Source organism: Dreissena polymorpha, chromosome 9 (genome assembly GCF_020536995.1).
Source record: "Dreissena polymorpha isolate Duluth1 chromosome 9, UMN_Dpol_1.0, whole genome shotgun sequence".
Lineage (NCBI taxonomy): Eukaryota > Metazoa > Mollusca > Bivalvia > Myida > Dreissenidae > Dreissena > Dreissena polymorpha.
The window spans coordinates 24,118,201-24,134,734 of NC_068363.1; the positions used below are offsets into that span (position 1 = coordinate 24,118,201).

Here is a 16,534-nt window from a genome sequence, read left to right on the forward strand (position 1 = left end):
GGCTTAAATACATACAGGCCCGTAATAATGACCCCTTTCTTACAAACAAGAGGTATCTTCCGGTACCGACCTAGTGCACGTATATTATCTTTTGGCTGTGTGTAGCGCTGACCTTATGTCGGGCGGGGTTGTAATTAAATTGGTTAAGGTTCATGTAGAGGCTTCATTTTGAAAAATGTGGGACCCCTAGCATTGAACTCAAATTTGACTAAAGGAAGAGTGCCACATTGAAAATGTATACATAAATGCTTTAAAGGATGTTTTTCCTTCAAACTGCTACCAATTTTGTACATCAACGTATCATAACATCCACAAAATCAATCAAAATACAAAGCGATTTTAACACTAAAATAAACATTATTTTCAAAAATCTGAATCATGTTTATTCCACGTATTTCGGCGGAAAATTATATAACTAGTGAATAATATCGACATTGACGAGGGCAAGTTACGCTTAAATAGTAAAAAAAGTTTACATATCTAGAAATATCAAAACTCGAACACATGTCATTTCATCACCATGGGGGAGGCCATTTTTAAATCAATAAAATAGAAAGAAACATGCTAAAAACTCACTCATCGCCTAATTGACATTCCAAACGGTTGACGATGACAAATGCATTGGATTGTAATCTTTCCGTTGATGTTTGCAAACTGCACGATCAGACCTCATAAACACTCAAAAGAATAACTATGTAAGAAGCATTTCACCAATGTTTACAATCGTTGTCGAATCACACGACATATATTATTGCGCATAAAATAGTACGCTTACAGACTGATAGATCGATACGTAACTCTGTTCAATACATCACGGTATACTATTCTATAGATAATATATAATAATACATCGCTTTAACAATCTAAAAGTAGAAATAATTCTTTTACACGGAGTTTTTAATAACGAAAGTGAAAACAACGGAAGTTGGATGGATAGTCTGTGAGATGCACTTCGGCTCCAGAAAAACAATACAAATAAACTAAAAAAGACGTGTGGGGGACAATTTTCAGCTAGATAATATTTGTAATAAGGTAAGTGATGATATCTCTACGTGGTCATTTCTATTATTTAGTGCGATCTCTTGCTGATTAATGTTAAAAGTTGTTTTACTAGTTGCCACCCAACTGTCAAAATAAGTATTGTGTTTTCTCAGGTATGTGTATACACATACCCGTTTTTCTCACCACTGCACGTGGTTTCGACCGATTTGTTTTGCACGTTTTTCTACGGATCACAGCGATGGCCACGCTTTCAAAATGGGTAGAAGGAATAGAAATATAAAATCAATCGTTTGCCAATTTCTTTTTATTCCTTTACAATTTTAAATGTCGTCTGCAATCTATTTCAATTTGAGATGGTTTAAAATTTGCAATTTGGTTGAGAGGTAAATAACACAATTGTTAAGCCTTTGAAATAGAATTGTGACTCTTATTATCCACCATACCTGGATTTTTAAAAAGTAGTTGCGTTTTAGTTATTTTTAGAACTTTGTTTAGGATATTTATCCAAAAAAGGCAGTTGAATAAAAACTCATTTGTTGTTTTATGACAATAATTTTCTGTGAAATGTTGCTAACTTGACCTTGTATATGTATATAGCTTTGTATTTATTCCACTTAAGGTAGTGCATATCCTTCCTAACTTTAGATTGAGATTTTGTAAATTAGTGTAAAAATATATTGGTTTTAAACCAAAATATGAATAAAGCACACAAATATTGACTGTCAAAAATGTGTTTATGTTATTCTATCCGTCTTTAGCTTTAAAATGATATATAGTTTGACCATATTGTACCACATTCAATGAAGAAAAACCAAAGCGAAGTTTTAATGAATTTTATCCCCCCCATGAACCTTAAGAAGGATGTCTATAGATTCCATGTACGCTATTTTCCAATTACTTTGTAAACGGATGACCCCCTATCTGACAAAAAAAGAGTCAGGTTGGGATGTACTTAGACTTGATATTGTCCACATGTCAAGTTGTTTAACTGTGAAGAACAACTCGTTGATATCACGAAACTGATCAACGTTGAAATTTTTCTTATAAGTAAAGTGTTAACATGTTTGCCTTTCATGATAATTCATAGATTCATTTTTCAAAACATTAGTTTACATTTTAGTAAGATAAATACGGCAGTAATATTGACCGAATTCATCTAAGATATGTAATAGGCAAACATGACATGATCGTTAACAAACAGGCATACATCATGGACATATATCGATATCAATTATTTAAAACATATATGTGATTTAAAAACACCTTGCTTTTAATGTAAAGGAACCGAAACAAGCACGTGATAAAATACTAGTACTTAAATGTGTTACTTTGTGAGCTAACCGTGTATAAAGTATTATTGCAAAACGACTAAATTGTGCTGTAAAAACGGATATACACCCCTGTAACGCGCTCAATGCATTATAATACAATCGCTCCTTAAATATGGTTGCTGTTTATGCACCACGAGGGCTGTCCCAAATTCGTCAACAAAGTGCACAGCTCTGTTAATTTGCGCAATATTGGTTCTAAGGTTTTTACAATGTGGAACATAAGTAAAAACTAAGATATACTGTTTAATTAAGCATTACTTTGCGATATGTAAATGACGCTGTGTTGGGCCATGACTCGTTCAAGAAGCACATGCAATCTAGTATGGTTTATATTATAAGTTGTTAATATTGCTCATAATTAAAACAGTATACTATAAAATGCATGAAACATAAAATATAGCTATTTTGCAGTGTTTTGACATTAAACGCGGACTTAAAACGAATTCAAAGTTTTTTTTATAGGGAAGCACTGTTATGTCTATACTTTTAAAATGTAAGCTCAGCAGAATGGTACGGCAGAGAAAAAGTTAAATTTTTTTTGAAAGTGACTATTATGTAACAATTGATACAGGAAACATTAACACATTTCACAGCAGCAAAGAACATTCAACACATTAACGTTTCATTGACCATTAACATATGTACGGGATGAAAAACCGACTCACATCTAAAATAACAGAAACTATTAATGGCATTAGTGTGAGCTTCAATGGATATTAGCGAGCGGTCACTCGATCAATACTTCTTCGTATCTGAGCAAATGGACGATGTAGTTTCAGTGAATTTACTTCATAATAAGTACTGTTGAAATTAAAGGTGTGGCACCACCAGTTTAATTTTAGTAATAGCTGCATGTCCGACTCTGTAGTAATTATATACGATTTTGATTGACAGCCCTTCTTACACCACAGGCGGAAATTTAAATTACTACAGTTTTGAGTGTGCTATATACAGTTCATCAGTATTTCATTCTGTTCATATTAAACCATTTTGAAGTAATTACACAGAGGAGAGTGCGTTGTATTGCCGTCAAGAAATCGTCGGCGGTGCGGGAGTTCGAAAATATATGTGAGTTTGTTTTATTCGTTTAATAATATATATTAAAACAGTAAACAGTTCTTGTGAATGAATTCAGTCGATGAGCCTGAATTACGCTTTGAATATGCTATATATCGGTGTGTAACTACATGGCTAAAAGGCTCGCATTCTTTTCATTAGTGTCTAGTTAACATTTATAGAGTGTCGTTTGCAGTTGGGATATACCAAGTATGAAACACAATGCGATACTTCGGGTATTGTTTTGTTCTTTGCAGAAATGAATGCATTTTTTTGCTACATGTCAGTGGAGTTTAAAGGTATATTGGTTGTCAAATGTCTGCACCTTATATGTCGAATTTCAAATCATAGTTCAAGTTTCGTGTTTGCTAGTGTTAGATTACTTTATTAATAATGTATACTTTTACTTGTATACACTTTAAAATAGAATCTATTAATCAAGTAATTACTTAATGCACGCCTCAGTATGAAAGATCTTGTGGTTAGTAGTATAAATATCTCGGATGAGCTAAAAGTATCTTTATTTAAATCAAAGCATAATTTAAGAAATGCATATGAATACCAAGTGTGACACAATCGCATATTGTTAACACGTGTTTGAATGAAAAGCGAATGTTCTTGCTTATGCACATATTTACATTGTATTATTTATATTGAACAAAAAAAATAATTTAAGAAATGCATATGAATACCAAGTGTGACACAATCGCATATTGTTAACACGTGTTTGAATGAAATGCGAATGTTATAAGAGTTTTCTTCCTGAAAATGCATCCGTTTTTTCAATATTCGCATCAAGTTAAACACAGTCTACAATAAAGCAAATTGTTAACAACCCTCTCAAATGATGAATAGTGTAGATAATATTTATTTGCGAGTGGATTTGTCAGTGTTTAAACAGATTGGCTTAATGTTTAATTTATTGATCTAAGTGCTGTCACTGTTGGCGCCGAATGACCGCGACGTGTTGTTGTTAGAAAAAAGGTGACACTTGACCTTTAAAGTTTGGGAAAACAGTCCTGATGTTTTATTTAATGAAACTCAGAAATGTTATGAATGACAAAATGTATTTCGGAACACTACATTCATAGTTATGTTCTAGCAAAGCCTTGTGGTGTTTTTGATCATATTGTGAATAATTGGCAGATTTCCTTCAATTAAAATCGGGGAATACTCCAAAATATGCAAATATAAAAGTTTATAATATTTTCGTCAATTCGATGAATATGCACATATGCGAAAAATGTAATAAATATAATAACACTCTGCACGAGAGCTGTCTTGTACTAGACATTCCTTTTAAACATGTCATTGCCGAGTTATGTTGCACATGAGAAATGGACTATACAAACAATAAACAAATTCAAAACTCTTATAATACATATTAAAGATTTCATGTTCTTGTACTCTACACTGGCTTATAATATACTGCACACCTTCCATGTGAGTCTCAAACGTGTATTTGAATATTTTAACACTATAAAGGGATGTATGATTCGCGCAAGAAATTTTAACTCAGGTCAATAGTTCAGTTAATCCTGTATGGTCACCGTCTGTGTTCCGCCAAAACGGTCGTTATTGCTCAAACGGTTTTCAGCAATAGTAGCGCTTTTCATTAATTTTGAACCGATAATTAACGTGTTTTATTTCTTATACGTAATACATCGCTATTGCTTCTTGAGCGCTCAACCTTAAAAAATATGCAAAGACTGTTCATATACATTAATATATTAGTCATTTAATTGTTAACACGTGCTTTGTGAGTGGGTTGTAATGGCGTTTTTGTTTAACACATACCACTTTCAACGCGCTTACGTACACATGTTTGCGATGTGCAAAACTTCCTTCTAGAACAAAATCATGGACGCCTATACACGGCTTTCCATTACCGTTTTAAATTCTTTCGTAATTGTCATATTTTGTTTCCGTATTTACTCATTATCTTCTGCTACTTCTACTACTACTACTACTACTACTACTACTACTACTACTACTACTACTACTACTACTACTACTACTACTACTACTACTACTTCTACTACTACTACTACTACTACTACTACTACTTCTACTACTACTACTACTACTACTTCTTATTCTACTACTACTTCTTCTTCTTCTACTACTACTACTACTACTACTACTACTACTACTACTACTACTACTACTACTAATACTACTACTACTACTACTACTACTACTACTTCTTTTAAAAATAATAATAATAATAATAAAAAAAAAAAATAAAAAATAAAAAAAAAAAAAAAATAATAATAATAATAATAATAATAATAATAATAATAATAATAATAATAATAGAAATAATAATAAAGAAGTGAAAAATAATAATACAACTTATAATAATTTGTATAATAATGATTATAATAATAATAATAATAATATATAATACAAATTTTTATTATTAAGATACATATATCAATACATAAAGTATCTTTAAACAATATGGCGTTAGTATACGTTTTATAAATTTATGCTTAAAAGTCATTTTTACATTGTTATTGGAGGTTATGCTTAGATCCAGATTTTTGCATACACTTAAATCATTAAAGGACAGTGGAAGTTAAATTGAGGCTTACGGAAAAATTATGTCCAGTTTGGATAACAAGTATGCTACAATTCGTTAACTGTTCGTGATGCAGATACCGTGTCTTATTCCAGATAAACTTTTCCACATTCGGTTTTCAAATAATAACGTCATTTTGACGTTGACAAGACTCGACATTATTAATAATATTATACTTTCTCGTCGTGAGAAATTATTTCGAGTTTGTTTACTTATCAATAAAAGATTTAAAATGAGTAAATACCATTTTATTGATTTCGTTAAATTGATAAATCTCATCAATAATGTGATGTAAACTATCACTTGATTTCCATAATAATAGCTATGGTAATGGAAATAATTATGCATACATAACCTACGCATAGTATTATGCACATAATAACTATAGGCAATCATCCATGACAAATGAGCAACGTGAGAATATCATTTTATAATTTATATATACTATTCTTACATAGATTTTGAAAATCTTTATAAGAAGCCTAATAATTCAGAATGATCTTATTAATAAAACCACTCAAAGATTTACATAAACGTTGACAATATTTTGAATTACGGTTGTACTAAATTCATGTAAGCGATAGCAACTCCGCTGGGAGATCGAGACATTTCCAAGTCATCAGAAATGAAAGCATGAATTGTAGTTATACTGTGAACGTGTTCAGTAGAGTTTGTACTCAATAACGTTGTTAAGATTAATATACATTATTTAAAAAAAATGTGTATCTTTATTTCGACCCTGAGATAGACGGCAAATACTGGCGTTCGTATACTGTATACCTAACATTTATAGGCTTTAGAACTAATGCATAACACATACTGCACATTTATTATACGGTTCCTCTTTTTTCGGGCATATACATTATAAGAACATGTGCAAAAAACAAGGATATAAGCATCGTTTGCATTCTTTATAATTTCAATATGAATATTTTTCATTTAAATATATATTCAGGTTCATGGCAATTGGTATTAAAATAATGATACATACCTCTTAATTTGTTTCAGTTAATCTTAACAGTAACGGTATGCATTGCATTGGTAAATCATGCGTATGCGTACATTCAAATTTAATTTTAAACTTAGTTTGCACATAATCTTGACATTCTGTTTAATAATGCTTTAAAGAAACAATATCACAGTTTAAAATACTTCTTTGACCAAAGCTTAAAAATGTATTTTGGTTTTAAATAGTTTCAAATCAAACGGGTTCCGCGCCAAAGCCCCTTAAAACACGAAATGGACAGACTTTGTAAATAAACACATTTTCAATATTTTATTTATACACAATATTTGCACGCACATATTAGGATATGGATATTAGCCAGGTTTTGCCCTGAATTAATGCACCGAAACGCTCTTATTAAACAAAGTTCCGTTACCATAAAATGAGCTCGTAAGTCAAAGATATATTAAGTATTACGTTTACGGACACTTGAAGAAAAAATGTCAAGTGAAACGGCGCAAAAGTACACGTAAATTAAAAAGTATCATTAAAATATAAAACATACTACAAACGTGTGTTTTAATAATCCGGTGATCAAAATGTGTTTCGTAATGCACGCATTGCAAACAAGCTATACACCAGTAATATTTTGTACATTCGAACTGTCCCCTTAGCTTCTTGCATGATGTACATAATATTCTTAACTATGGCAAGCGAAGTGCACATTATTGTCTTAAACCACGGTTTAACAGTTAACTATATAGTTAAGAGACTTTAAACCCGGGTTCAAAGTACCGTTTGCAAATTAATTAAACCCGGGTTCAAGACTTTGAACGTTCAAGACTTTGAACCGCGGTTCAAAGTCTCTTAACTCTATAGTTAAAAACGACCAATGAGATCGTGACATTTGCCTTCTAATTGTGGTTTAAGCTCCGATAATTGGTTGTCTCTGAATTATGTAGATAAGAGATTTGTATCTATTTTTAGACACACTTTGAGCCGCGGTTCAAACTCTTGTGCTCGGGTTTAAGGAATAAATGTGCACACGGCACTTTGAACTCGGGTTCAAAGTATCTTAACCCTATAGTTAACTGTTAAATAATTAATGTGCATTCCGCGCGTCTTAACCCCAGTTTAAGACTTTGAACCGCAGTCTAAGACTTTGAACCGCAGTTCAAAGTCTCTTTACCCTATAGTTAAGAGAGAACTAATGAAATCTCGAGAAATGTTATTCGACGAGATTGTTAATTTTTGCCCATCATCACCCCATGCCATTGTTAAGGTCAACCGTTGTTTTGTGAACACTCGCACCGCATAAAACCCATTGAAATTAGGTTCTATTGCACTAACTTTTGGTTTATCGTCACCTTTGTAAGCATAGTGGGTCAATACTTTCATTTTACTGTATATTCAACAGTTTGATAATTAATGTGCATTCTGCGCTTGTTAACCCAAGTTTAAAGCGGGTATATACGATCTTGTCAAATATTTATTGATTAATATAAAATATGTAAAAAACTTATTATACATATATTTCAATATAAACTAAAATAAAAGTTAAGAAGAACATGTGTCGAAAAATGCTAAATAAGCCAGATATTTAATTCTGAAATCGAAAAAGGCTGTACAGCCGAATTCACCAGCATGTATATCATGCATGTACGATGTGAATCTAAATTTAGTTTAACGGTTCATTTGAAATTCCTGCAGCGATATCGATTCATACGACACATGAACACTTACTAAAAAGACGAATGCATCGGTTATTGTAGGAAAATAATTACGAATTATCTTCGTCACAATCGGCTCGGGGCGCTAATTTGTATTTGCTGTATTTTATAAAATTCGTCTTAAATGTATCATTTTTCTTGCATATTGTGTGTTATTATAACATATTTGTATCAATATTTTACGATTCAGCACATATAAAAATCGTATATACCCGCTTTAAGACTTTGAACCGCAGTTCAAAGCCTCTTAACCCTATAGTTAAGAGATGACCAATGAAGTCGCGGTATTTACCTTCAAATTGTGGTTTAAGCTCCGCTGATTGGTTGTCTCAGATAACAGATTTGTATCTTTTGTTAGACACACTTTGAACCGCGGTTCAAAGTTATTGGACCCGCGTTTAAGGAATTAATGTGAAAACGGCACTTTGAACCCGGGTTCAAAGTCTCGTAACTATATAGTTAACTGTAAAACCGTGGTTTAAGAAATTAATGTACACTTCGCTTGCCATTGTTAACCATGCATAAAATAACACGTTAATAACCAATAAAGCAAGCAATAACTATTTGCTTGCATTGCATCCTCTGTAAATTGTCTACCCAAGCGTTGTACACTGTGGTGACACTGACTAAGAATCAGCTTTGAAACAAGATGTTTACTAGGAAGTATATTACGATGTTTTTCTCTACCATAAAGGTCACTTTTGCCCAAACCTTCTCTTAATAAGCCATCACTTAACACATGGTTCCATTACACAATGGACATGCCTTTGTCGAGAAGTTTATTGTTCTGTATATGTTCCATTTCCATACCATCAACTTCCTATAGCAGTTGTCTCAATATAAAAAAAATCAGTCTCCTCTCTGTATAGAACTAACTTGCTCCACTCGCAAATATGCCATCTCTTGCAGGACAACTTTCTAAGACAGGAAACAGAAACATGTTTGATAACATTTATCTCAGCAACTAAACAAATCCAACAAGAGAACATATACAAAGGTTTATTTTTCTTTAAAGTTTATAGTACATTTAAAGGAAAAATTATTGCTTCAGATCCAACCTCGATGTCATAATCTTGATTCAAAAGGGGGAAAAAATTTGGTGTATCAATCACAATTTCCTTTACAAAATATGGGACCCTCAATCACTTTACTATATTTACACTGATGATTAATATATCCAAAAACAATTGTTTCTACTTTTATTATAAAAGGTAAGTTTTGAAACAGAGTCACGAGACTTATCAGTGACAGTATCTGCTAATTTTATTTCCAAAACAGCATCGTAAAGGAATGTTAAGTCCGCCGCTGATAGGGACCAGTTTCGACTTCTCTAATACAAACCTTACACATTTTAAAACCTTCACATATGCCTACTAAAACGCTACTTTGGGATGAGCTGTCTACAATTACTAATAATAGTAACTACAGGCGTTTCAAGCAGTTTGTGAAAAACTCCAAATAGAGTATGGGTATTGTAATCATACTAAGGTCATCCAGTGAGTTCCCCCAAGTTAAAAACCTTAAGTCAATATCAGGGTCAATGGAATCGTCCCAAGATTTATCACAAGTAACCATATACGCAGAAAGACGCTTCCAAGCAAAACAAATCGTGTATTAAAATGTTGGTTGATCAATAACGTTGTATACTGAAGTACCAATCCCATGTCTGGTAATTGGTAGATTTGATTTTTGAAAATATGAAGATATATTCTCATTAAAATATGTACCAACTTACACTAACCTAAGTTGAACACGTCAGTTTTCTACAAATGTGTCTACCAATGTCAGCAGACTTGATACCTTTTCCAAGAAACTGCTTTAGCATATCAAAATTTCTGGATACCTACCTGTGCAGCTGTATGTGATTTTAAGTTTACAAATTTGAGGCATTTTTAACAAACTCTTTACCCTTTCTACATACGACTGTGACGTTTAACCATCATCAACACATAAATTGTTGTTAACACAATCACGAACACCAAGTTCAGATTTGTCCTTAAGCGTATGCAGCAACTACGGAGCTACGAGTAATTTCCAAAAACATGCACACGCACACGGTCATCTATAAGATCAAAATTTGGATCATTGCCCTGTACCAAAGAAACAGAATTAAAATGTATGTGTTTCTGGGGGGACAAAACTAACTATTGAACAACTTTTATTAATCAGCAAAGATTTGGAACGTTTGCATTGTACGTAAAAAGTAAAACAAGCAAAATCGTTCAATTTAAACGTATTTGTTTGAGCTCGAATGCATTGAAAGCCTAAGGCTAATTTAAACATTGAAGCGTGCGTTTCCGATCGTAAGTCGGACAACATATTCAATACATCAGGGCGAAATAATCGAATTAATTGTCACGCGCACTTGCTGAATTTTGACAGCACGTAATTAATATAACTTACATTAAAATACTGAAAGTCAACGATATGTGCACTTTGTATATCACAACCTATTGCATTTTTTTATATCTTTTTACAAATCAATACACGTGTTATACTTGTTTGGATACACTTACACCTTGACCTGTTTGGAAGTTTTGTATGGACTGATCCTCTATCTCAAATGTTTGTTTTTGTGAATGGGATATACATACATTTTGACAATAACATTAACAAACGTACTTAACTGGATTGTGCTAGTAGACATAGCATGAAAACAATACTTAATATGAAAGTTTGCCTTTGATCTCCAATAATATGTGCACCCATCTGGATAACATGGAAGAAATGACAAAAATTGTGTAGTGACAAGAAACTGTAAATACGTTTTGTAGTGTCATGTGTATTTAGATGTAATGCATATATTGTACATATTTATTTAGAAAACATTTCCTATGAACTACATGGATATCAGGAGATTTTACCGTTTCTGTCTCAAGAAATTACACTTTGAGTATACCTTCCCGTATTCATTATCCCGCAATGGATTTCAGTATAAATGTGTAAAGTACATCTATTTTGTGGTGTTCTAGTTACTTATTAAAAGCTTAAGTTATTACCTCTAATATATTAAATAATTTCACTAAATTTGACTTAATATTGATACAACAAAATATTAATTATACAATATGATGGTCACCCAAAATTCCACGAACATAGTGAGTCCTGTGCAGCGAATGGGTGTGCACATTTAATGGCCACTTTCTGACAAACAAGACTTAGAACAATTGGAAAACTGGTGCATGCATTTCTCCTGTCGGCTACCGATTGCAATAACTTAGTGTCGGGCCCGGGGTTTAATTAGTATTCGAGTCGGAGGAACGTTCATGTGTGCTGCGTGCGTTATTTTCTGTAAATGGGTATGCTTTAATATTGGTTCCTTTCTAAACACCCAAACAAGTAATGCCTCGGGAGCAACGTGGTTTACACATATATCCTACCGTTTGACATAGTTATGGACACGGTGTTAATCTAAGTTAGTCACATGGAGACGTACATAGATGCCGTGTGTGTTATTCCTAGTGAATTGCTATGTATGTGGAAGCAATCCCCTGGTAGCGACCGATTGCAAGTAAACCTCATTGTGGGTGCCTGTAAGACTCATCCCGTTTCGGGCCTGGGTTTTAATATAGAGGTTGAAGTGTGCAGGCATACCGCTTCATTGAAATACTTGAATCTATTAAACGTCCTAATTCATTCCGGAGGGTTAATGCTAGACTCTACATATTTATGTTTCATAAAGACCAACGCAATATACTCAACTAAAATTAACTAAAAGATTTTTTGGTATGCGATCTTTCGGACGTTCAAACAATATTAAAGTACTATACTATTCGTTATATTAAACTTCGTGCAATTTGATGAACTAATATAGACAATATCAACCGGTCGGTTATTTGAATTATGTTAAAGAAAATGGTATGTCTTAGAAAAGAGTCACTTATAAAGAAAAATGTAAACCCCGGGAGGTAACGTCACACTACATTATCCTATATATTATAACACCATGGATGGTCGACTTCAGCATGCATGTGGTTATATTCTATAAATAGGTTTGTGGCGATGGGCACTTGATACTTTTGAAATCTCAATATGTATAGATAGTATAGAAATATCGCTTTAGTTGGAGTCAGCGCGGTATTTTAACCAAATGCACTTTTCATTTATGTTATTGTGGCAATGATGGAAGTTTTGGAATCATTTGAGAAACTTTAGTTGCAATGTAAGTAGCTCTTTTTTCATGTATGATCATTGGAGTGTCTATCAAAGTAACGGTGGTAATTATATGAACTGTCAATACTTAAATCGGTCATTTAAATGGTATTTCTATGTTTAGCCAATTATCGAGTATGTGTGATCGAACTATGTTGTAAATACTGTCTGCTTTCACTTGATATCGTGTGCCGGTGATTGCTTTAGTGACTCTTTGAATTAATATGTTATGTTATCACGAGTTACTTTCATGAAAATAGGACACTAAGTTAAATATCACAACGCAATACATACATGTTAAATGTCTCAAGGTCCGTGCACAAGCTGTTTGGTGTCTCAATGTCACACAGTCACCCTTGAAGCTCGCGTGATAAAGCTGATATTTGAAAAATGGTGGTTGATTTTGAAAAACAAGTGCGTATGAATTGCGCAGTCTTTCTGAAGCTTTAATATCAATAAGTTTGTATAATGATATGTTTGATAAATGACTTATACCATTGTTTCATAGCCGTTTGACGTATAAATCAATGACAATCTTTCCCCGTGATGTTTAAATCCATGCCGTCGGAAGCGACCTTATGAAAACGAAAATTTAGTCGAAGCTTAATTGATAATATAAACGTTTAGAAAAAAAACGAATCTTTATTCCAATGCCAGTTTCTGAAAAACAGACATACAATTTCACCTTGTTAAACAAGGACTGTTTATAAAACACGCATGCCCCCCCCCCCCAATTGGCTGTCAGTTGTAGTGGCAGCCATTGTGTATATACGTTAGAGTATGATTGTTAATTTAAAAAAGAAATATTTAAATTTAAATTTACAAAAGCAGATCTTGAGTTATCATCCGGAAACCATTTTACTGCTTCAGGTCACTGTGACCCTCAACTTTGATCTAGAGTCATGAAAATCAATACAGGTCATCCGTCGGTCATGGCCAATGTCCCCATGAACTTTCTTGATCCTAACCCTAGGCATTCGTTATCATCCGGACACCATTTTACTGTTTCGAGTCACTGTGACCTTGACATTTTACGTTGAGTCCTGAAAATCAATAGGCGCCATATAACAGTCATGACCAATGTCCCAATGAACATTCCTGTTCCAAGGCTTAAGTGTTCGTGAGTAATTATCCGGATTCATTTGAGTGTTTCGAGTCACTGTGACCTTGAACTTTGGTCTAGTGACCTGAAAGTCAATATGGTTCATCTGCCAGTCATGACAAATGTCCTTATGAACTTTCATTATACCAGGCTTATGCGTTCTTGAGTTATCATCCAGAAACCATTTTACTGCTCCGAATCACTGTGACCTTGAACTTTGACCTAGTGACCTGATAATCAATAGGTGTCATCTGCCGGTCATGACCAACGTCCCTATGATCTTTTCTTTTACCATACATGAACAGGTGTCATCAGTCGGTCATGATCAATGTCTCCATGAACTGACCTGATCATAACCCTAAGCATTCGTGAGTTATCATCCGGACACCATTTTACTGTTTCAAGTCACTTTGACATTGACCTTTGACCTAGAGTACTAATAATCAATATGGGTTTTCTGTCAGTCATGACCAATGTCGCTATGAACTTTCCTGATCACAGGCTTAAGCGTTCTTGAGTTATCATCCGGAAACCATTTTACAATTTCGAGTAACTGTGACCTTGACTTTTTACCTAGTGACCTGAAAAACAATAGGGGCCATCAGCCTGTCATGATCAATGTACCTGTGAATTCTCCTGATCCCAGGCCTAAGCGTTCTTGAGTTATCGTCCGGAAACAATTTGGTGGACGGACGGACCGACGGACCGACCAACATATGCATAACAGTATACCCTCTCTTCTTCGAAGAGGGGCATATATATGTACACTACATGTACACTGAAGCATACGAAACAACATATTAGTTTCTGATAACGCCATCATTGTTTTTTTGCGAATCCGGTTTCCATAATGAAAAGTAAACGATACTTTAAAGTAATCGAAATATCTACAATGCTCTGAAGTATTCAATCACGCAAGTATTGGTATACGTCGCCTTAACTGAAAGAGATAATTTCCGATTCTGTGCATGATCGGTGGTGTGTGCAGTAAAGGTCAAATTGATAGTTGTTTTGGTTGCCTTTTGTGCGCATGTAGATACAGCCATATGTTTACAGAAAGAATGTCAGCAAATTATGTGATCAAACCTATATACTCACGTTGCCTTTATTAATAAACTGTAATATATTTATTTGACAAGTCTGCCAATCTTGCACCTGTAAACTTGTTTCATTCGTTAACACAATATTTTGGTTAAACTAAAATATGAAATAATAACAACTTTCAATGTGAAATGTAAAACAATATTTTTTCTGACTAATAATATGTTCACAACTTTTAATACTTAGTAAAATCTATGAAAACAATGTGCAAGCACTCATAACCCCAATTTCGACATGTTCACATGTTTAATGTACGGTATGAATATTAAAGTCACGAGGAGTAAACAAAGAAGGTAGATTACTTCAGTATTTGTAGTAACTCGTATTTGAAACTAGCTGTTCCAGGGGCCATTACAATTTTTGTTTTTGTATCTTTGTGAGGTCCATCAGCACCACTCTTATACCGAATTCAGCATATACTGAACACGGGCAATTATCATATGATAAGTCAAAAATATATAGTGTAAGGGATTATTAAATAGTCGATGAGAAGCCAACGACATATATATATCGTAAGGAAAAGTAAAAAAGTAGATGCATTCGATAAACCGATTGCTGGTTCATTGTAAATATCCAGGTGCTGAAATATTGGTTAGCAGTGGCTAAGGCATTAACATTGATACTACTCCCGTACAGAACTAGTATCCACCTGTACCCACCTTGAGAGCATAAGCTCATTATGGCACGTTTCCACTCCCAGGTACAGCTTCCAACATATTTAGCAAAGGTTCAGACTGGAACAACATACCTACTCCGCTGTTTGACAGGTGCCCATATGTTAAGCATACTATCCAACAGGTTTGCGTTTGCTAACCGATTAATCGTCTCATAACCACACATGGCTAGCATAAGCTCAGGCAGGTACCTTTGGCATGCTTGAGTACTGGACTGGTCCCCACATTGTAAGAATAAGCCTAGACAAGCTAGCTTTCACAACAGGTTTACTGGACTAGATAGCAAATGGTAAGCATATGCTCGGGTAGTTCTACTACACGGATATTGACTTTTGGTACCGATATGATTGTTTTTGAATGAAAAAAATACGTTGTCAGTGCATTTATAACGGACTGGTGTCAAAATGGTTAGCAAATGCAAAGGCTTTTCATTACCAAGGTACTAAGATATGATATACGTTAATTGTCTATCTTGTTCAATTTGAAAAAAAAATCTTCAAATAAAATAATTTTTGAATAACAGTCTTAACAAGTATATAGATGAGTCGGTGTTGAAACAGAAATTCAACAGATGGTTTTCACAAGCGCAAACAAGTCCAAGCCTTTTGGTAAATATACTACCCTTTTTGGTGTAACTCGGATATCAAGTATCGAATTCTGCCATTTTTCAACTTTCAAACGACACAACCGCTTGTGCAAAGACTAGGCAACGACCACATATAGATGTATTGTATAAAAAAGTAAACCATAGGATTTGGTATAAAAGGAAATGAAAAGTGCATTTGTCCAACCGTTAATCGCGTTTTAAGATATTTTTGGTATGTATACAAATGTATAGAAATTTAAAAAAGATGAA

The 16,534-nt window shown here is 33.7% G+C and overlaps 2 protein-coding genes across 12 annotated transcripts in view; one reads left to right on the forward strand and one right to left on the reverse strand.

Annotated features, from left to right (window-relative positions):
* The window catches only part of LOC127845441 (ankyrin repeat domain-containing protein 27-like), a 339,366-nt gene that overhangs the window by 64,170 nt on the left and 258,662 nt on the right, over nt 1-16,534 (reverse strand). The window lies entirely within an intron of this gene.
* The window catches only part of LOC127845440 (uncharacterized), a 59,372-nt gene continuing 46,103 nt past the window's right edge, over nt 3,266-16,534 (forward strand). Inside the window, exon 1 of the mRNA XM_052376340.1 lies at nt 3,266-3,401. The gene's annotated coding sequence lies outside the window, so the exon portion shown is untranslated. The remainder of the gene's footprint in view (nt 3,402-16,534) is intronic.